The 24,274-nt window shown below is 29.0% G+C and overlaps 1 protein-coding gene and 2 long non-coding RNA genes across 10 annotated transcripts in view; 1 reads left to right on the forward strand and 2 right to left on the reverse strand.

Annotated features, from left to right (window-relative positions):
- LOC105679013 (latrophilin Cirl-like) overlaps positions 1–24,274 on the forward strand; it is a 452,907-nt gene that overhangs the window by 327,130 nt on the left and 101,503 nt on the right. The gene's annotated exons all lie outside the window — the stretch shown is intronic.
- On the reverse strand, positions 9,577–12,265 carry LOC105679014 (uncharacterized). The gene is made up of 2 exons (XR_010888849.1): positions 10,441–12,265; positions 9,577–10,295 (listed from the first exon to the last, which is right to left on the reverse strand). It is a non-coding gene; the product is annotated as an uncharacterized lncRNA (long non-coding RNA).
- On the reverse strand, positions 15,539–19,691 carry LOC105679015 (uncharacterized). The gene is made up of 2 exons (XR_010888850.1): positions 17,805–19,691; positions 15,539–17,645 (listed from the first exon to the last, which is right to left on the reverse strand). It is a non-coding gene; the product is annotated as an uncharacterized lncRNA (long non-coding RNA).

Raw genomic sequence — 24,274 nt, forward strand, 5'->3', positions numbered from 1 at the left:
AAGATGGCTTACGGCCAAGGCCGAAACGTCTGTGGTTTTTCTATATGACGTAAATAATAATTGCGGGTATTAAATTCTAGCTTTTAGCTCTACCAGCTCATGTAATAAAATGACTATTGGTGTTTCACAGTTGTACTTTTGGTTGTATTTTCAACTAAACTTTCATTTTTATTTCTTATACCGAAAGATAATAAAAATATAATTTTAATATAATAAATTAAGTCTTTAATAATACGATTATTTTTAATATTTAGCCAATAAAACACTAACGTAATTCACATATGCAAAATTTATCAAAGTTAATTTTTTATTTTGTAATATATTTTATTAATATAATGTTATTATTATTATGTAATTTTTATTTTTTAATTTATTTTATACTACTTTGGTTTTATAAAATCACTTTTTAGTTATTAATTTATTTTATTTAGCAAGATGCACCAAAAATTTAAAAGAAATTTATCGTTATTGGAAAAATATTTATTCAGGTTACACAAATAAAGCATGTAATTTTCCGAAAATAATTTAATAAAGTTTTGTTATTAATTTACTTTAACATGTAATTTAACATCTTCTTTACGTTATAATAAAATTTATGGAATTTTTTTAAACGCAATTTCTCGCGGATCTCTACTAGAAAGCAGAAATTCTTCTTACGAATTGAAAATCTCTGTGCAAGAACGTGGCTTTGTTTTACTGTTACTTTGCATAAACTGCACGATTACATTATCAGATAATCATTATCGTTACGAAACAATTTATTAAACCAGGTAGCGTTCGAGTAAATTGAACAATTTTATCCCGCATTTCTTACACATGACAATGATTAAATATTTCGCAGAAATCGATTTAAAAAAAACACAACTTTTTGTGTTACTTCAGAGCAAAATGTTACTAATAGAATATGAAGAAAAAAATAACATATATAATTTTTACATTGCGAAACATTTTATATATTGAAAACATTATAATAATTTATTACGTAAACATAACATTGAAGATTTATACACGACGAAGAATAATTTTTTGAAAATTAAATTGCATGCAAATTAAAATTTTTCTTTTACTGCTACTTAAAGTTATGTATAGATATATATATATATATATATATATATATATATATATATATATATATAATGTGGGTCAAAACTTTTTTATTTTCTATGGGCATATTAAATATTTTTGTATAGAATAATTAAATAAAGCGTTTTTCTTTCATGCATATGTATTTTAAGTATAACAATAATTATTACATGCCATGTATTAACATTTACACTTAGTCTAATTATAATTATACTATTAATTATACTAAATTACTATGAATTGAAAAATCCTTTATGTCCATATTCAACATTATGTACCGCAAACTGAACATCATGCAAGCATTGATAGTATTAAACAAGTAATCTAAAAAATTTTACATCAGCGTAATATTAAAATAATTAAATGATGCAATTTTATAGATACTTGTAATACTTTAAAGATTTAATACATTATTTATACATTTGCTTACATTATGCTGTTAATGTGTTTAAGTTTTAGTTTTATGAAGTGTCATGATCGCAGTTTCTATCTTTAATCATAAATAATTATAAAATTTCAAACACAATTAATTTAAAAGTCGTTTGAACCGTTTTAACTTTTTCAATTATATTTTGAATTATAATAATTAAAAAGATTTGTTGTTATAATATTTTGTTTTCGCAGATTTTCGATAGCTACAAACATTTGAGAAATCTTGTATGATTATCGAATTTAACTGATAGACGTTAGTTTCTGATTGTGTTATTAAACAAATAAATAAAAAATTATTAATAAAATTGCCAAACGATGCAATAAGCATTTGTGTTGAATATTTTTCAATTGTATAAAGAAATCATCTTACATGTGTTACAGCATACATTTTGTTAATGACAAATGTATTTTGTTATTATACTTAAAGCATTATCAATTCGAAAAGCTAAGTATAACTGCTGAATTTAAATTGACATACTCGTAATTTACCATAATTATTATTACATTCATATTATTTGTAGTTCGAAAACCTCTAATAATATAATAATAACTAAGGAGTCATAATAAATTTAAATTATCTAAAGTACAATAAATGTTCAGGCTTCATGTACGACCAAGATACACATAGAATTGTAAGAAATGAAAATTAAACTGAAATATTGGGTTCAATAACTTATTAACAAATTTTGTCTCGGAACCGAAGAGTCGACTGTTACTTTATAAGATTCTTTTATTTTGTGGAATTATAATCATAGTTTATAAATTTAGGACAGATTACATATAAGCAAAATATATCAAATATATTAAATATATCAAATATATTTTATAAATTCGAAAAATAAAACTTAATTTTTTTTTCTTATAAAGCGTCAATTTCTAAAGCGTCAATTTATAAACGTATTTATAATTTCATAAACATAAAACGAACTATTACACGTAAGAGATACATTTTTTTCTGCGCATATTATAAATTGTTTCAATTACCAAAGTCAAGATTGCTTTTTGTCGAGTGCCTTGTTGTCGTGCTACATGATCGTCGTTAGCATCATTCCCTTTACGATGAACCTATATAAAATTTATAAATATTTGCTGGTGAAACATGTTATCTGACTATTGTTTGCATTTGTTCTACTTAAACGCGACTCGACAAAGTTAAAATTAATTATATGCACGTATATAATTGTATTAACAATATAACTTACTGTCACTTATCTTTTTGCTTACTTTTTTTTTTCTGTGGTTGGCTTCCTGACGGTCCAGCTGTTTCATACTGTCTTTTCGTACTTGGTGGCTCTTTCGAATGTGTATTTACAATATGGTCGTTTAATTTTGTAAATTCAATATCCAGTTCCGTTTCTTTGTTACAAAAATAACATCGCACTTGAAAATCATCGCTGAAGTCACAATATTTCTGGGTCCAATCAGTGCCGTTTCGGTGCATAAAAGTTTTGTTATGTATATCTCTATGGATTTTAAATACATGTTTTGCTAGCTTATCTTGTATAACGTTTTCAATATGCAACCCTTGGCAAAGATTACATTGTAATATGTTTTCTTCAAAATACTTGAAATGTTTCCACGGATATCCTTTCTTTGCATTTTCGTGTAATAAAACTACGTTATGATCTTCTTGTACATGTTTACGAAAATTTTCAGTCTGGACATAATATTCATTAAAATTGCAAAACTTGCATTGTGCTTGAAAACGATGAGGCCTGTGTAATATGTAATTGCGCAATACATCTTCTTTATTTGTGACCGCAGTTGGCGTTGCGTCCGTTTCAATATTTTTTAATTCATTCGGATGCTTTTCTTGTAAATGGCGATTTATATTAGGATGTATTTGAAGAGTTATACCTGAGTTACAATTCTGCAGTTCGCACATCAACTTAAAATTACTAACTTTTCTTATATGTTCCATTTTAGTTCTCATTGCTTCATAATGTGCCAGTTTTTTTAGAGGATGAAAATCTTTGATGTGTTGGTCCAAATTTTTTCGCAAAACATGAATTTTACAAATGGTACATGCTGTATCTTGTGGAGTGTAATATATATCCAGGTTATCGCTAACGTTTCTTTTTGCTGCATCGTTGAAATATTTTTGATGTTTTTGTCCACGCAAATGTTTTAAAATACTTGAATCTATGGTGTAGACAAATCTTTCTCCACACTTCTTGCAACTTGCTAGATCTTTGTTGGGAATTTCTTCAAAATAATCCCACACATTGTCTTTCGTTAAGACAAATTTTGACATTGTGTCTGTTTTAACTGACTAGCCGCAGATAACTAAATACGAGGCTTACATACAGGAGCTTTTATACCGAAAAGTGGTCGATAGGAGGAAGTAAAGGAAGAAACATGATATAGTTTTTCTTTTAAACGTAAATATTGATACGTCGGTCAAGTCTATCCAACTGATATATCGAAAGACGCGGTGACATCTCACGGCCACTTTGCATAGCAATGGAACTCTGTATTAGACATGTTACAACTGATCCTTAAAACAAATAATGTTTAAAGAAATATTATATATTTAATTAGTTGTATCTTAAATAATTACTATACGAAAGAAATCCTTGTGTGCTGAATTTATTGATGTCGTGATAAATGCAATTGATACACTGAATGAAAAGAAAAATAGCAGTAATCATGATTTATATTGCTTTTTGGCACCAAGAACATTTTTTTAGATGTTCCGATTATATGGTTGGTTATTTTTGGCAATATTATACGTATCAGGTTATTACATTACTGACATTATACTAACAATTTCTATAAAAATGAGTATCGCAATTATAATTATATTAGAATGCAGTTATAATCCAAATATCACACACCTTTCTTTCAGTGTGTGTTGATTGCAGAAATAAGAAGGTACACCTTTATATGTATTTATACGTATAAAATATTTTGTCTGTAAAATTTTTGTTCGTAAAATATTTTGAATGTTATGCAGTATATTTATATATTCTTAATTTACAAAATTAGCACACAAAAATGCTTCACCAGCAGCATCATCACTGATAAATTTTCATAATTTACAATGTTATATTATCATTTCCCTGTATTACACTTGCAAGTGATGTTTAAAAAACTTAAATGTATGAAATTGTAATTCAATTATGTCTCAATAAAAGATTTTTGATTAAATTTCAATAAATCCATATCAGACTAGATTTTATAGGCTGAATTTACGAATTGGAGATTGAAATTATACTAATCAAGCAATTTTAATTTTAATGTATTTTGCTTTGAATTGTAATCTGTTATCTGCAATTTTCAATCTTTAATAATTGATCTGACTTAAAAAATGTTTTAAACTTAATCTCTGATAATACGGTTGCTGCAAAAATTGCTAAAAGATTTGCTTCTATTTATGTTGAATTTTATCTAACATTTCCACGATTTTTGTAAATTCCAATATTAAAAAATTTTTATGTATTTATCTTTTGCTTTAGTTCTGAAGTAATCAAAGTACGATTTTAAATATCAACATTAGTTATGAAATAAATCGCATCAGTATCGAACACAGCATATATCGCACTAAATCATTGTTGCACTTGATATATCTCGTGCACATTCTTATTGCATATAATTATTCGACAAATATTGTTTCATGGAATATTCGAGAAGCAGACTTGAAAGAGATTTCAAGAATGTTTATTTTCGTAAATATAAAACTTCGCAACTGAATGACTCGCGTTATTATTTTTCTTTTTTTTTTGCAATTAGCACTGGTGTACAGTGGTTATCGCCGTGCATTCAGCGATGTGCTGATCGAACATTTCGCGTGTCGACCCGGGGTTCTCTCGTTCCGTGCATGTTGCGAAGTATTCCTCGTCGGGAACGTTACTTGTCTTTGATTACCTTATCTTTACTACATTTCTTTTGCTGATCGATTGTCTGCACACCGCGACTCGGAAGATGTTTACTCCATGCATCATGCGACTATGCCATTGTATAATCGCCATAATTTATTACGAATTCTGCTTAAACATTCAATTGGCTTTTGATGACTTTATCGCATGGTTTACACTTTACTGCCAAATTACACGTAATTCATCGCGCATACTTCACAGCGTTATATTAATGACAATTTTACACATAGTAATGTAAATGAAGTTTTTTTTGTATACAATAAATGTAACGTTTTATAACGTCTCACACAAAAATTTATTTTAATTTGTGCTTTGAGTGTATGCGTTGAATTATTGGTTATTTTGTCCATCATACATTCAGCTTGCGCTGCATCTAGTCGGGAACATTTTGGTCTTTTAAGCCAAATGCTATGTCGGCAACATTACATTTTGCAAATACACAAAGATCTTCAGCACGAATTTAGCGACGATTTACACCAGCGCTCGGAATTAGTTGCACATTTCGGGCCGATTCTGGAGACGACGCCTCCTGTCCCCTCACTACCGCCCTGCCGCTGGCGGCCGAGCCGCCGATAGCTCTGGTTCAGGAGCGTTTTATATTAGAAATAGACTAGATTGTTTAGGCATCTCTCAGAAAATCGTAACATTTTCTTCACTACATAAATAATGTTTATTTTCATTAATACATAATATATATATTTAATTATTAATGAAAATAAACATTATTTATGTAGCAAAGAAAATATTATTATTTTTTGAGAGATGCCTCAACAACCGAGCCTATTTCTTATATAAAACGCTCCTGCGTCAAAGTTATCGGCGGCTCGACCGCCAGCGGCCGGGCGGTAGTGGGGGAACAGGAAGCGTTGTCTCTTGAATTGGCCCGAAATGTGCAACTAATTCCGAGCGCTGATTTACACTGTAAGATACTGTTGTGTAAAATTTATAATAATTTTTATGGTATTGAGACTGACATTTATAGATGTAAATTTCCACATGTATGTGAATTTACAATTCAAAGATGAAAATTTAATTTTTCATGCTAAAATTTGTTACATTATATGTATATGTATATACATATATAGCCGATTCTCGTGATGGACGCCTTCTTTTTTTTTCTTACCGAGCACGTCTCAACGCTAGGACCAGCCTCGCCGAGCGTCAGAAGCGGCACTATCCAATTAATGATTAGATTCTTTTCTCTTTATTATTATAATTTTAAAAATGTTCCTTAGATCTACTGAGGAAACCATTCTAAAAAGAACGCGTGAGCAATATTACCTGACGTGGAAATCTAATGGAATATTTTTATAATAAATTTAAAAATTAAAAAAACTATTTTTAATATATTTAAAAAATTTTAATAATAAAGGGAGAAGAACCTAATCATTAATTGGATAGTGCCGTTCTTGACACTTGACAACGCTGGTCCTAGCAGCTCATGTGCGCGCGGTAAAAAGAGGAAAGGAGGCATCAACTACGAGAATCGGCTGAAATGCTAAGATAATTCCGAGCATTTAGCACTGATTTATATCATATAGAAAAACCACAAACGTTTTGGCTTTGGGCTTAGGTGTGGAAGGTAAACAAACAATTTTTCGATAAGCGATCTAGAAGTTACAACGCAACGCCTTTTAAAAATTTTACATTTAACATCATTTGATACATATTTAAGATTGATCACAAATGCAATTTCTTTGGTTATATAATTTCTATTTGTTGTCTATATTTTCTGATTTTCCAATCTTAAGGTTGGAACGCAAAACCAGATTTCTTAATTTGATTTCTTTATAGTTAGGTATTCTGATGCCGTTGTTAATTAAAATTGAAACCATATCAACCGCACCAATGTTTTCAGTGTGTCTGAATTACGTTATATTTATAAAAAAGTGTCGAAAATGCATCGCTTCATTTTCCGTAACGTCTTCATATTCTTACTCAAGTCAGCCTCATTTTATTATATTGTATTCATTGAGGATTCTAAACAACTACTGTCACTAGTTGCGAAAATTTAGATGAGGTTTCTTGGACACTTTTTAATATACGTAATATAATTAGAACACACTGAAAACATTAGCGCGGTCAATATGATCTCAATTTTAATTAGGCATCAGAGTAGATGACTATATAGAAATCAAATTAAGAAAACACGGTTTTTCTATTCAACCTCGAGATTGAAAAATCAGAAGATATAGACAACGATAGAAATAATATAACTAAAGGAATTGCCTTTGAGATCAATCTTAAACATGTATTAAGTAGTGTTAAATGTAAAACTTTTCAAATACGTTGCTTTGTTACTTCTAGATCGTTTATCGAAAAATTGTTTGTTTACCTTCAACGCTGATGATGGCCTAAGTCCAAGGCCGAAACGTCTGATGTTTTTCTATATGATGTAAATAATAATTGCGGGTATTAAATTCTAGCTTTTAGCTCTACCAGCTCATGTAATAAAATTATGATTAATGTATTAATTTAAAGAGCTATATTTATTAAGAAAGTTTATAATAAATTTAAATAATTATTGCCGTTTCACTGTTGTACTTTTGGTTGTATTTTCAACTAAACCTTAATTTTTATACCGAAAGATAGTAAAAATATAATTTTTATATAATAAATTAAGTCTTTAATAATACGATTATTTTTAATATTCAACCAATACGACACTCACGTAATTTACACATTCAAAATTTATCAACATCTATTTTTTATTTTATAACATATTCTATTAATATATTGTTATTACTATTATTTAACTGTTATTTTTTTATTTATTTTATACTATTTCGGTTTTATGAAAACACTTTTTTAATGATTAATTAATTTTATTTAGCAAAGTGCTCGAAAAATTTAAAAGAAATTGATCTTTATTGGAAGAATATTTAATCAGATTACACACATAAGAATGTAATTTTTCGAAAAAAAATTTTATAAGTTTTTGTTATTACTTTACTTTAACATGTACTGTAACATCTTCTTTGCGTTATGGTAAAATTTATCGAAGTTTTTTACAATGCCATCTCTCGCGAATTTCTACTAGAAAGCAGAAAACCCTTCTTACCATTTAAAAATCTCTGTGTAGGAGCGTAGCTTGTTTTACTGTTACTCTGCAGAGACTGCACGATTATATTATCAGATGATCATTAACGTTACTAAAAAATTTATTAAACCAGGTAGCGTTTGAGAGTAAATTGAACAATTTTATCCGGCATTTCTTACACACGACAATTATTAAATACTTTGCAGAAATCGAGTTTATAAAAAAATCAACTTTTCGTGTTACTCCAGAACAAAATGTTACTAATAGAATATGAAAGAAAAAATAGCATATATAATTTTTACATTTCGAAACATTTCATATATCGAGGAAATTATAATAATTCATTACGTAAGCATAACATTGAAAATTATACACGAAGAAGAATAATTTTTTGAAAATTAAATTCCATGCAAATTAAAATTTTACTTCTTTTTACAACTACCTAAAGTTATATGTGGGTTAAAATTTTTTTATTTTTTATGGGCATTCTAAATATTTTTGTATAGAATGATTAAATAAAGCGTTTTTCTTTCATGCATATGTATTTTAAGTATAACAATAATTGTTACATGTCATGTATTAACTTTCACTCAGTTTAATTATAATTATACTATTAATTATACTAAATTACTATGAATTGAAAAATGCGTTATGTCCATATTCAACATTATGTACCGCAAACTGAATATCATGCAAGCATTGATAGTGTTATGCAAGTAATTTAAAATTTTACATTAGCGTAATATTAAAATAATAAAACGATGGAATTTTATAGATACTTGTAATACTTTAGAGAATTACTACATTATTTATACATTTGCTTACATTATGCTGTCAATGTGTTTAAGTTTTAGTTTTATGAAGTGTCATGATCGCAGTTTCTATCTTTAATCATAATTAATTATAAATTTTAAAACACAATTAATTTAAAAGTCGTTTCAACTGTTTTAACTTCTTCAATTATATTTTGAATTATAATTATTAAAAAGATGTGTCGTTATAATATTTTGTTTTCGCAGATTTTCGATAGCTACATACATTTGAGAAATCTTGTGTGATTATTGAATTGAACTGATAGACGTTAGTTTTTGATTATGTTAATAAACAAATGAATAAAAAGTTATTAATAAAATAGCCAAATGATACAATAAGCATTTGTGTTGAATATTTTTCAATTCTATAAGGAAATCGTCTTACATGTGTTACAGCATGCATTTCGTTAATGACAAATCTATTTTTTTATTATATTGAAAGCATTATCAATTCGAGAGGCTAAGTATAACTGTAAAATTTAAACTGACATACTCGTATTTTACCAATTATTATTATTACATTGATATTATAGTTCGAAACCTGTAGTAATATAAAAATAACTAGGGAGTCGTAATAAATTTAAACTGCCGCAAGTACAATAAATGTTCACGTATAACCAAGGTACACATAGAATTGTAAAAAATAAAAATAAAACTGAAATATTATTGTGCTGAATAACTTATTAACAAATTTTATTTTTGAACTAAAGAGTCGATTGTTACTTTATAAAATTGTTTTACTTTATGAAATTATAAGCATAGTTTATAAATTTAAGCCGGATTACATATAAGCAAATATATCAAACATATAAAATATATTAAATATATTTCATAAATTTCAAAAATGAAACTTAATCTTTCTTATTAAGCGTCAATTTATAAACATATTTATAATTTTGTAAACATAAAACGAATTATTACACGTTATAGATACATCATTTTCTGTGCATATAAATTGTTTCAATTACCAAAGTCAAGGTTGCCTTTTGTCATGGTGCCTGGTTGTCGTTCTACATGATCGCCGTTAGCATCATTCACCTTTGGATAAACCTATAAAATTTATAAATATTTGCTTGTGAAACATGTTATCTGACTATTGTTTGCATTTGTTCTACTTAAACGCGATTCGACAAAGTTAAATATAATTATATGCACGTATATAATTGCATTAACAATAAAACTTGCTGTCACTTACCTTTTTCTCTACTTTTTTCCTCCTGTGGTTGGCTTCCTAACGCTTCAGGTGTTTCATCATACTCGCTTTTCGTACTTGGTTGCTTTTCCACATGTTCTTTCCTAATATGGTCGTTTAATTTTGTAAATTCAATATCAAGTTCCTTTTCGGCGGAACAAAGACGACATCGCACTTGAAAATCTCCGCTGGTGTCACAGTATTTCCAGGCCATATCACTGCTGTTTCGGTCCTGAAGAGTTGCGTGATATGTTTGTTCATGGTACGAATATACATGTTCTTCTAAGTACTCTAGGATAAACTCTTCAGTATGCAAATTTCTGCAGAGAAGACATTGTAAATTGTTTTCGTCGTAATACTTGAAATGTTCCCACGGGAATCCTTTGTTTGCATCTTCGTATGAATAAACTTTCTTATGTTTTTTTTTTAAATGTTTATGAAACACTCCAGTGTCGGTATAATATTCTTCAAAATTGCAAAAGTTGCATTGTGCATGAAAACGATCAGGCCTGTGTAATATGTAATTGCACAATAGATCTTCTTTATTTGTGATCATAGTTGGCTTACGCGTTGCGTCCTTTTGGATATTTTCCAATTCGTTCCTATGCTTGCTTTCTAAATGGTATATTAATGGTGGTATAATTTGAAGAACTATAATATCATCACAATTCTCCACTCCGCACTTCGCCTCAAAATTATCATGTTGTATCATATGTTCCTTGATAGTCCTTCTCGCTTCATAATATGCCTTTTCTTCTTGAGAATGGTCTCGTACGTGTTCGCGAAAATTTGCATGTGAAACTTTTTTATCACAAATTTTACATTGTAGCTGTAATTGGTCGTAATATATATTCGGTTTCTCTTCAAAGTTTTTGTTTGCTTTATCGCTGAAATATTTTTGATGTTTCTTTGTACGCAAATGTGTTAAAAAAGCTATATCTGTGATGTAGGTAAAATTTTTTTTGCACTTCTTGCACTTTGCTCGAAATTTCTCGTTGGGAATTCTTTGAAAATAATCCCACACATTGTTTTTCGTTAAAGTAAATTCTGACATTGTGTCTGTTTCAACCGACTAGACGCAGATAACTAAATACGAGCCTTACATACAGGAGCCTTTATACCGAAAAGTGGTCGATAGGAGGAAGTAAAGGAAGAAGCATGACATAGTTTTTCTTTTAAACGTAAATATTGATACGTCGGTCAAGTCTATCCAACAGATATGGAGAGACGCGGTGACATCTTACGGCCACTTTGCATATCTGTGGCACTGTGTATAAGACATCTTACAACTGATCCTTAAAACAAATAATGTTGAAAGAAATATTACATATTTAATTAAATGTATCTTAAATAATTACTATATCAAAGAAATACTTGTAATGTCGAATTTATTAATAATTTATTGATTTTGTGATAAATGCAATTGATACTCTGAGTGAAAAGAAAAATAGCAGTAATCTTGATTTATATTGCTTTTTGGCACCAAGAACATTTTTTTAGATGTTCCAACTATATGGTTGGTTATTTTTGGCAATATTATACGTATAAGGTTATTACATTGCTAACATTATACTAACAATTTCTATAAAAATGAGTATCGCAATTATAATTATATTAGAATGTAGTTATAATCCAAATATCACACACGTTTTTTTCAGTGTATGTTGATTGCAGAAATAAGAAGGTACACCTTTATATGTATCTATACGTATAAAATATTTTGTCCGAATGTTATGCAGTATATTTATATATTCTTAACTTACAACATTAGCAGACAAAAGTGCTTAACTAGCAGTATAATCACTATTCATTTTTCATAATTTACAATGTTATATTATCATTCCCTTGTATTACACTTGCAAGTAATGTTTAAAAACTTAAATGGATATAAAATTGTAATTCAATGTTTTCTCAATAAAAGATTTTTGTATTAAATTTCAATCATCAAATTCATCATTCAATTTCAATAAATCCGTATCAGACTAGATTTTAAAGACTAGATTTTAAAGACTGCATTTACGAATTGGAGATTAAAATTAGACTATCAAGCAATCTTAATTTTAATGTACTTTGCTTTGAATTGTAACTTGTTATTTGCAATTTTCCATCTTTAATAAATAATATCTGATATAAAAAGTTTTAAACTTAATCTTTGATAATACGATTGCAGAAAAAATTGCAAAAAGTTTTGCCTTTACTTATGTTGAATTTTATCTAACATTTCCACGATTTTTGTAAATTCCAATATTATAAAAATTTTACGTATTTATCTTTGTATTATTTTTGAAGTAAACAAAGTACGATTTCAAATGTTAAAATCAGTTATCAAATGAATCGCATCGGTATCAAACACAGCATACAGCACCGCATTAAATCATTATTGCGCTTGATATATTTCATGCAAATTCTTATTGCTTATAATTATTCGGCAAATATTACTTCAAGGAATATCCGAGAAACAGTCTTCAAAGCGGTTTCGAGAATGTTTATTTTTGTATAAAATTGTGCAACTAAGTGGATCGTGTTGTTATTTTAATTTTTCTATCGCAATTAGCACTGGTGTACACTGGTTATTACCGTGGTCAGAGACGTGCTGATCGAACAATTCGCGCGTCGACTCGGAGGTCACTCGTTCCATGCATGTCGCGAAGTGTTCCTCGTCGGGGACGTTAGTAATTTTTGATTACCTTATCTTTACTACGTTTTCTTTGCTGATCAATTGTCTGCACGCTGCGACTGGGAAGATGCTTACTCCATGCGTTGTGTGACTATGCCATTGTATAATTGCTATAATTTGTTACGAATTTTGTTTAAACGTTCAATTGGCTTTTGGTGATTTTATCACGTGGTTTACGCTTTACTGCTGAATTACACGTAATTTATTGCGCATACTACACAGTATATTAATGACAATTTCACACATAGTAATGTAAATGGAGTTCTTTTTGTGTGCAGTAAATGTAATTATTATTTAGAACGTCCCACACAAGAATTTATTTTTCTTTGTGCTTCGAGCGTATGCGTTGAATTATTGTTTATTTTGTCTATCATACATTCAACTTGCGCCGCATCTAGTCGGAAACATTTTGGTCTTTTAAGCTAAATGCTATGTCGGCAACATTACATTTTGCAAATACACAATGATCTTCAGCACGAATTTAGCGACGATTTACATTGTAAAATACTGTTGTGTAAAATTGATAATAATTATTATGGATAATATTGAGACCGACATTTATAGATGTAAATTTTTACATGTATGTGAATTTACAATTCAAAGATAAAAATTTAATTTTTTATGCTAAAATTTTTAACGTTATATGTATATATACATATATGTGTATATATATATATATATATGTGTGTATGTGTATTCTCGTGATTGACGTCTCTTTTCTTCTCTTTACCGAGCGCGCCTCAACGCTAGGATCAGCCTCGCCGAGCGTCAGAAGCGGCACTATCCAATTAATGATTAGATTCTTTTCCCTTTATTATTAAAATTTTAAAAATATTTCCCAGAACTATTGGGGAAACCACTCTAAAAAGAACGCGTCAGCAATATTATCTGACGTGGAAATTTAATGTAATATTTCCATAATAAATTTAAAAATTAAAAAAAATTATTTTTAATACATTTTTTAAATTGTAATAATAAAGGGAGAAGAACCTAATCATTAATTGGATAGTGCTGTTTTTGACACTCGACGGCGCTGATCCTAGCGGCTCATGTACGCGCAGTAAGAAGAGGATAGATGGCATCAACTACGAGAATCGGCTGAAATGCTGAGATAATTTCGAGCACTGATTTACATCATATAGAAAAACCACAGACGTTCCGGTCTTAGGCTTAGGCCATTTTCAGTGTGGAAGGTAAATAAACAATTTTTCGATAAACGATCTAAAAGTTTCAACGGAACGCCTTTTAAAAATTTTACATTTAACACCATTTGATACATATTTAAGATTGATCTCAAACGCAATTTCTTTGGTTAGATAATTTTTACTGTTGTTTATATCATCCGATTTTTCAATTTCGAGGTTGGAACGCAAAACCGGATATTTTAATTTGATTTCTTTATAGTTATGTATTCTTATGCCGTTGCTAATTAAAATTAAAACCATATTGACCGCACCAATGTTTTTAGTGTGTCTGAATTACATTATATTTATAAAAAAGTGTCTGAAATGCATCGCCTCATTTTTCGTAACGTCTTCATATTCTTACTCATCAAGTCAGCCTCATTTTATAACATTGTATTTACTGAGGATTCTAAACAACTACTGTCACTAGTTGCGAAAAATGAGGTGACGTTTTTTGGACATTTTTTAATAAACGTAGTGTAATTAAAATACACTGAAAACATTGGTGCAGTCAATATGGTTCAAATTTTAATTAGGCATCAGAGTAGATGACTATAAAGAAATTAAATTAAGAAAACACGGTTTTTCTATCCCACCTCGAGATTGAAAAATCAGAATGTATAGACAACGATAGAAATTATATAACCAAAGGAATTGCGTTTGAGATCTATCTTAAATATGTATTAAGTAGTGTTAAATGTAAAACTTTTCAAAGACGTTGCGTTGTAACTTCTAGATCGTTTATCGAAAAATTGTTTGTTTACCTTCCACACTGAAGATGGCCTCAGCCCAAGGCCGGAACGTCTGTGGTTTTTCTACATAATGTAAATAATAATTGCGGGTATTAAATTCTAGCTTTTAGCTCTACCAGCTGATGTAATAAAATTATGATTAATGTATTAACTTAAAGAGCTATATTTATTAAGCAAGTTTATGATAAATTTAAATGACTATTGTTGTTTCACAGTTGTACTTTTGGTCGTATTTTCAACTAAACTTTAATTTTTATTTCTTATACCGAAAAATAGTAAAACTATAATTTTACTATAAAAAATTAAGTCTTCAATAATACGATTATTTTTAATATTTAGCCAATAAAACACTAACGTAATTTACATATGCAAAATTTATCAAAGTTAATTTTTTATTTTATAATATATTTTATTAATATAATGTTATTATTATTATGTAATTTTTATTTTTTAATTTATTTTATACTACTTTGGTTTTATGAAATCACTTTTTAGTTATTAATTTATTTTATTTAGCAAGATGCATCAAAAATTTTAAAGAAGTTTATCGTCATTGGAAAAATATTTAGTCAGGTTACACAAATAAAGCATGTAATTTTCCGAAAATAATTTAATAAATCTTTGTTATTAATTTACTTTAACATGTAGTGTAACATTTTTTCTACGTTTTAATAAAATTTTTCGCGGATTTCTACTAAAAAGTAGAAATTTTTTTTACGAATTTAAAATCTCTGTGCAAGAGCGTGGCTCTGTTTTACTGTTACTTTGCATAGACTGCACGATTACATTATCAGATAATCATTAACGTTACGAAACAATTTATTAAATCAGGTAGCGTTTGAGTAAATTGAACAATTCTATCCCGCATTTCTTACACACGACAATGATTAAATATTCCGCAGAAATCGATTTAAAAAAAAAACAATTTTTTGTGTTACTTCAGAGCAAAATGTTACTAATAGAATATGAAGAAAAAAATAATATATATAATTTTTACATTGCGAAACATTTTATATATCGAAAACATTATAATAATTTATTACGTTAACATAACATTGAAAACTTATGCACGACAAAGAATAATTTTTTGAAAGTTAAATTGCATGCGAATTAAAATTTTACTTTCTTTTACTGCTACTTAAAGTTATGTATATATATACAATGTGGGTCAAAACTTTTTTATTTTCTATGGGCATACTAAATATTTTTGTATAAATTAATTAAATAAAGCGTTTTCCTTTCATGCATATGTATTTTACGTATAACAATAATTATTACATGCTATGTATTAACATTTACACTCAGTCTAATTATAATTACACTAAATTACTATGAATTGAAAAATGCGTTATGTCCATATTCAACATTATGTACCGCAAACTGAACATCATGCAAGCATTGATAGTATTAAGCAAGTAATCTAAAAAATTTTACATTAGCGTAATATTAGAATAATAACATGACGTAATTTTAAAGATACTTGTAATACTTTAGAGAATTAATACATTATTTATACATTTGTTTACATTATGCTGTCAATGTGTTTAAGTTTTCGTTTTATGAAGTTTCATGATCGCAGTTTCTATCTTTAATCATAAATAATTATAAATTGTAAAACATAGTTAATTTAAAAGTCGTTCGAACCGTTTTAATTTCTTTAATTATATTTCGAATTATAATCATTAAAAAGATTTGTCGTTATAATATTTTGTTTTCGCAGATTTTCGATAGCTACAAACATTTGAGAAATCTTGTATGATTATCGAATTTAACTGACAGACGTTAGTTTCTGATTGTGTTATTAAACAAATAAATAAAAAATTATTAATAAAATAGCCAAATGATACAATAAGCATTTGTGTTGAATATTTTTCAATTCTACAAGGAAATCGTCTTACATGTGTTACAGCATGCATTTCGTTAATGACAAATCTATTTTTTTATTATTCTGAAAGCATTATCAATTTGAGAGGCTAAGTATAACTGTAATATTTAAATAGACATACTCGTATTTTACCAATTATTATTATTACATTAATATTATAGTTCGAAAACCTGTAGTAATATAAAAATTACTAGGGAGTAATAATAAATTCAAACTACTTAAAGTACAATAAATGTTCAGGCTGCACGTATGACCAAGGTACACATAGAATTGTAAGAAATAAAAATAAAACTGAAATATTATTGTGCTGAATAACTTATTAACAAATTTTGTTTTTGAATCGAAGAGTCGATTGTTACTTTATAAAATTGTTTTACTTTATGAAATTATAAGCATAGTTTATAAATTTAAGACGGATTACATATAAGCAAATATATCAAATATATAAAATATATTGAATGTATTTTGTAAATTCCAAAAATGAAACTTAACCTTTCTTATAAAGCGTCAATTTATAAACGTATTTATAGTTTCGAAAACATAAAACGAATTATTACACGTCAGAGATACATTATTTCTGTGCATTTTAAATTGCTTAATATAAAATAACCTAAAATGTTTCAATTACCAAAGTAGAGATTGCCTTTTGTCGTGGTGCCCGGTTGTCGTGCTACATGATCGTCGTTAGCATCTTTCTCTTTACGATGAACCTATATAAAATTTATAAATATTTGCTGGTGAAACATGTTATCTAACTATTGTTTGCATTTGTTCTACTTAAACGCGACTCGACAAAGTTAAAATTAATTATATGCACGTATATAATTGTATTAACAATAAAACTTACTGTCACTTATCTTTTTCCTTACTTTTTTTTTTCTGTGGTTGGCTTCCTGATGGTCCAGCTGTTTCATACTGTCTTTTCATACTTGGTGGCTCTTTCGGATGTGTATTTTCAATATGGTCGTTTAATTTTGTAAATTCAATATTCAGTTCCATTTCTTCGGGACAAAGACAACATTGCACTTGAAAATCTCCGTCGATGTCACAGTATTTTGGGGCCCATTCAGTTCCGTTTACGTCCCCAACAGTTTTGCCATGTTCTAATGTATGCATGAAAAATATATGGCTTATTACCCCAGAGTCAAAATAAGTAAAGTCTTCAATATGCCACTCTTTGCAGAGATTACATTGCAACTTGTTTTTGTTATAATATTTGTAATGTTTCCACGGGTATCCTCTGTGTTTTTCTTCGTGTTTATAAACTTCGTTATGATATTCGTGAATATGTTGACGAATTTTGCTAAAGTTTACATAATATTCTTCAAAATCGCAAAAGTTGCATCGTGCATGAAAACGATCAGGATTGTGTAGTGTGTAATTGTGCAATAGTTCTTTCTTATTTGTGATTATAGTTGGCTTACGCGTTTCGTCCGTTTGGATATTTTTCAATTCGTTTCTTTTTTTATGCTTTTCAAAATGTTTTTTTAATGTCGGACTTAAACAAAGTGGTTTAAGTTCATTACAATTCTCCAGTTTGCACTTTACCCAAAACTCATCATATTGTATCATATATTCATTTTTAGTCCTTTTTGTTTCATGATGTACCATTTTTTCTATAGAATGTGTTTTTAAGTGAGCTTTAATTGTTGCCTGTGAAACGCGTTTTCCACAAATGTCACACATTTGCAATAATTTGTTGTAGTATATATCTGGATCAGCTTCTATGTTTTTGTTTGTTTCTCTGATGAAATATTCTTTATGTGTGTCTGTACGTAAATGACGTAAAAAATTGTCATTGGTCGCGTAGTCTAAACTTGTTCCGCACGTATTGCATCTTGCTCGAAATTTCTTTTGGTTATCTCTTTTAAAATATTGAAACACATTGTCTTTTGTTAAGATTATTTCTGACATTGTGTCTGCTTCAACTGACTAGACGCAGATAACTGAATACAAGCCTTACATACAGGAGCCTTTATACCGAAAAGTGGTCTATAGGAGAAAATAAAGGAAGAAACATGATATTGTTTTTCTTTTAAACGTAAATATTGATACGTCGGTTAAGTCTATCCAACAGATATCGAGAGACGCGGTGACATTTCACGGCCACTTTGCATAGCAGTGGCGCTCTATATAAGACATGTTATAACTGATCTTTTAAACAAATAATGTTTAAAGAAATATTATATATTTAATTAATTGTATCTCAAATAATTACTATACCAAAGAAATTTTTGTGTGCCGAATTTATTGATATTGTGATAAATGCAATTAATACACTGTGAGAAAAGAAAAATAGCAATAATCATGATTTATATTGCTTTTTGGCACCAAAAGTATTTTTATAGATGTTTTAACTATGTGGTTGGTTATTTTTGGCAATACTATACGTGTAGGTTATTACATTGCTGACATTATACTAACAATTTCTATAAAAATGAGTATGGCGAGTATAATTATATTAGAATGCAGTTATAATCCAAATATCACACACCTTTTTTTCAGTGTATGTATGTTGATTGCAGAAATATGAAAGTACACTTTTATATGTATCTATATCTATAAAATATTTTGTTTGAATGTTATGCAATATATTTATATATTTTTACATTATTAGCAAACAAAAGTGCTTAACTAGCAGCATAATCACTGATCAATTTTCATAATTTACAATGTTATATTATTATTTCCTTGTATTACACTTGCATGTGATGTTTAAAAATTTAAATGTATGAAATTGTAATTCAATGTTTTCTCAACAAAAGATTTTTGTATTACATTTCAATAAATCCATATTAGATTTTTAAGACTGAGTTTGCGAATTGGAGATTAAAATTAAACCAATCAAGTAATCCAAATTTTAATGTATTTTGCTCCGAAAAATTGAATTGTAATATGTTATTTGCAATTTTCCATCTTTAATAAATAATCTGATTTAAAAAATGTTTGAAACTAAATTTTGCGTAAAACGATTGCAGGAAAAATTTCGAAAATATTTGCTTTATTTATGTTGAACTTTGTCTAACATTTCCACGATTTTTGTAAATATTAATATTATAAAATATTTACATGTTTATCTTCGTATTAGTTCTGAAGTAAGCAAAGTATGATTTCAAATATTAAAATCATTTATGAAATAAATTGCATCGGTATCGAACACAGCATTTACCGCATTAAATCATTGTCGCATTGTTGCATTGTTGATACATCTCGTACAAATTCTTATAATTATTCGACAAATATTACTTCATAGAATATTCGAGAAACAGTCTTCAAAGCGGTTTCGAGAATGTCTATTTTCGTATAAAATTTTGCAGCTAAGTGACTCGCGTTGTTATTTTTATTTTTCTATCGCAATTAGCACTGGTGTACAGTGGTTATTGCCGTGCATTCAGCGACGTTCTGATCGAACATTTCGCGCGTCGACTCGAGGTCACTCATTTCGTGCATATCGCAAAGTGTTCCTCGTCGGGGACGTTAGTTATCTTTGATTACCTTCTTTTTACTACATTTTCTTTGCTGATCAATTGTCTGCACGCCGCGACTCGGAAGATGCTTACTTCATGCGTTGTGCGACTATGTCATTGCAATGCCGGATTCGAGGGTGGGCGGACAGGGCGACCGCCCAGGGGCCCCCACAAATTGGGCCCCTACAAACAAAACTTGATTAAAAAATCTATATATTTATATTTGATATATGTTTTGGAAATGTATCAAATATTTCTTAAATATATGCCATTGGTTTCCGGGTGATGACCGCGATGTGCATTTTGGATGCCAGAGTTTTGCAAAAATTGTAATTTGCATTATTAAATATATTTTAAATATTTAATATCTTGATGTTTAGGCTTGAAAATTTCAAAACGATGGAATAGCAGGAGGATCTCAAGCCAAAAAAGATTCTAGTTCACCATGTCCTCTCTGAGAGAATGGACTACTAAATAACTCTTGAGGCGAACTGACTTATAACAAGTTTTTTAAATCAGTGGACTATATATAATTTTATCAACTGTTTTCAAATTTTCTTAATTGAGGAGACACAATTTGTTAGTTGTACCGTTGTGCATTGAGATTAATGGTAATCAGTTAAGAATGGCACAATCGTTGAAGAACCGCAATAATTGTTCAATATTTTTAATAATAAGAATTCTGCGCTCAATTGACCTGAATGTTTAATGTTATTGTTTTTGAGTATGACTTTGATGATATGGTTCAACTACCGTTTTTAAAAATTTCAAGCGAAACGTTTATAGAATCAATTTATGTTAATATAATCTAGAAAATATTTCTGTCAACAATTGTACTGAAGATGACCACACCCAAATGGTCGAAACGTCTGTATTGTTAATATGATATAAAATAATAAACTGAGCATGTCCAACTAGCTCTGGCTTTGTAGCTTGTTTATAACGTTTTATTCCAAAAAAGATTGTAATTCTTGATATTTTTTATTGAAACCAATGTTTTAATTAAGCAGCAAACGTTTCGGCTGATCATTCAGCCATCATCAGTGCTACCTTTACAAACTGTTTCTTAGAAGACAGTAAGTTTAATTCGTCATTATTAATAAAAACTCTTATGAAGTAATCACGTATGTGATTGCGAGAATTTCTTATTGAGGTGTTGATCGAAAGTCACCAAGTTCTCAACTGTTGAGAGCTTGGTGAGAACTTGGTGACTTTCGATCAACACCTCAATAAGAAATTCTCGCAATCACATACGTGATTACTTCATAAGAGTTTTTATTAATAATGACGAATTAAACTTACTGTCTTCAAAGAAACAGTTTGTAAAGGTAGCACTGATGATGGCTGAATAATCAGCCGAAACGTTGCTGCTTAATTAAAACATTGATTTCAATAAAAAATATCAAGAATTACAATATTCTTTGACTTGAGATCTTCCTGCTATTTCATCGTTCTTAAATAGTCGTTGTAATAATATTGAAATATGTATTTTCAACTTTTGTAAATTTACGAATTTTTAAATGAGTTTTCAATGATTTTGATCTTTTACGAATTAAGGGTCCCCACTGATTCAGCCGTCCTGGGGCCTCCACTTCTTTAAATCCGGCTCTGTGCCATTGTATAATTGCCATAATTTGTTACGAATTCTGCTTAAACGTTCAATTGGCTTTTGGTGACTTTATCGCGTGGTTTACACTTTACTGCCAAATTACACGTAATTCATCGCGCATGCTCCACAGTGTTATATTAATGACAATTTTGCAAAGAGTAATGCGAATGTATTTCTTTTTGTGTGCAGTAAAGGTAATGTTTTATAACGTCTTACGCAAAAATTAATTTTAATTTGTGCTTTGATTGTATGCGTTGAATTATTATTTTGTCCATCATACATTCTACTTGCGCAGCATCTAGTCGGAAACATTTTGGTCCATTGAGCCGAATGTCGGCAACATTACATTTTGCAAATACACAATGAATTTCAGCACGAATTTAGCGACGATTTACACTGTAAGATACTGTTGCGTAAATTTATAATAATTATTGATGATAATACTGAGATCGACATTTATAGGTGTAAATTTCCACATGTTTGTGAATTTACAATTCAAAGATTTTTATTTTTACAAATTTAATTTTATATGTTAAAATTTTTAACATTATATATATATTATATATAATGTTAAAAATATATTATTATATATATTATTATATATGTTATAATTATATAACGTTTCCGACAAGTGCTGATATATTTATTTAAGTCGAAAAACTGATGTACTTACATACGTTTTATCTTATATTTTTTCTTATATTTTTAAAATTAATTATAATTTTATTACGTAAGCTGGTATAGTTAAAAGTTAGAATTTAATGCTCGCAATTATTTTCATCAGTGCTTTGAATTATCTCAGCAAATCAGTTGATTCTCGTGATTGACGCCTTCTTTTCTCTGCTTACCGCGCGCGATGCAGCCGCTAGGACCAGCCTTGACGAGCGTCAGGAGCGGCACTGTCCAATCAATGATTAGATTCAGCTAGTTTTATTATAAAAATTTTAAAAATGTTCTCCAGAACTACTGGGCAAATCACTCTAAAAATAACGCGTCAGCAATATTACCTGACGTGGAAATCTAATGCAATATTTCGATAATAAATTTAAACAGTAAAAAAAAAGTTATTTTTAATACATTTTTAAAAGTTTAATATTAAAGGGAGAAGAACCTAATCATTAATTGGATAGTGCCGTTCTTGACACTTGACGGAGCTGGTCCTAGCGGCTTATGTGCGCGCGATAAGGATAGGAAAAGAGGCATCAACTACGAGAATCGGCTGAAATGCTGAGATAATTCCGAGCACTGATTTACATCACATAGAAAAACCACAAACTTTTCGGCATTGGGCTTATGCCATCTTTCGTATGGAAAATAAACATACAATTTTTCGATAAACGATCTAGAAGTTACAACGAAATGCTTTGAAAAAATTTTGCATTTAACTTTGCACACTATTTGATACATATTTAAGATTGATCTCAAACGCAATTCCTCTGATTATATAAGGCGGCATTCATAGTTCGCCTTTATATTCACGATCGCTTTAAGCACGGACTTAGCGATCTCGAATATAAGAACAGATTATGAATATCGGCCATAATTTCTATCGTTGTCTATATTTTCTGATTTTTTGATTTCGCGGTTGAAACGTAAAGCCGGATTTCTTAATTTGATTTCTTTATAGTTATGTTATTCTGATGCCGTTGCTAATTAAAATTGAAACCATATTGATTGCACCAATGTTTTTAGTGTGTCTGAATTATGTTTATAAGAGGTGTCCAAAAGAATCGCCTCATTTGCCGTAACGTCTTCATATTCTTACTCATCAAGCCAGCCTCATTTTATAACTTGATATTCACTGAGAATTTTAAACAACTAGTGTCAATAGATGCGAAAAATGAGGTGACGCTTTTTGGACACTTTTTAATAAACGTAATGTAATTAAGACACACTGAAAACATTGGTGCGGTCAATATGGTTTTAATTTTAATTAGGCATCAGAGTAGATGACTATAAAAAAATCAAATTAAGGAGACACGGTTTTGCGTTCCAACCTCGAGATTGAAAAATCGGAAAATATAGACAACAATAAATATTATATAACCAAAGGAATTGCGTTTGAGATCAATCTTAAATATGTATTAAGTAGTGTTAAATGTAAAACAGCGTTAAATGTAAAACTTTTCAAAAACGTTGCTTTGTTACTTCTACATCGTTTATCCAAAAATTGTTTGTTTATTTTTCACAGTGAAGATGGCCTAAGCCCAAGGCCGGAACGACTGTGGTTTTTCTATATGTTGTAAATAATAATTGCGGGTAT

The sequence above is a fragment of the Linepithema humile genome, chromosome 2 (assembly GCF_040581485.1).
Source record: "Linepithema humile isolate Giens D197 chromosome 2, Lhum_UNIL_v1.0, whole genome shotgun sequence".
In the NCBI taxonomy this organism is placed as follows: Eukaryota; Metazoa; Arthropoda; class Insecta; order Hymenoptera; family Formicidae; genus Linepithema; species Linepithema humile.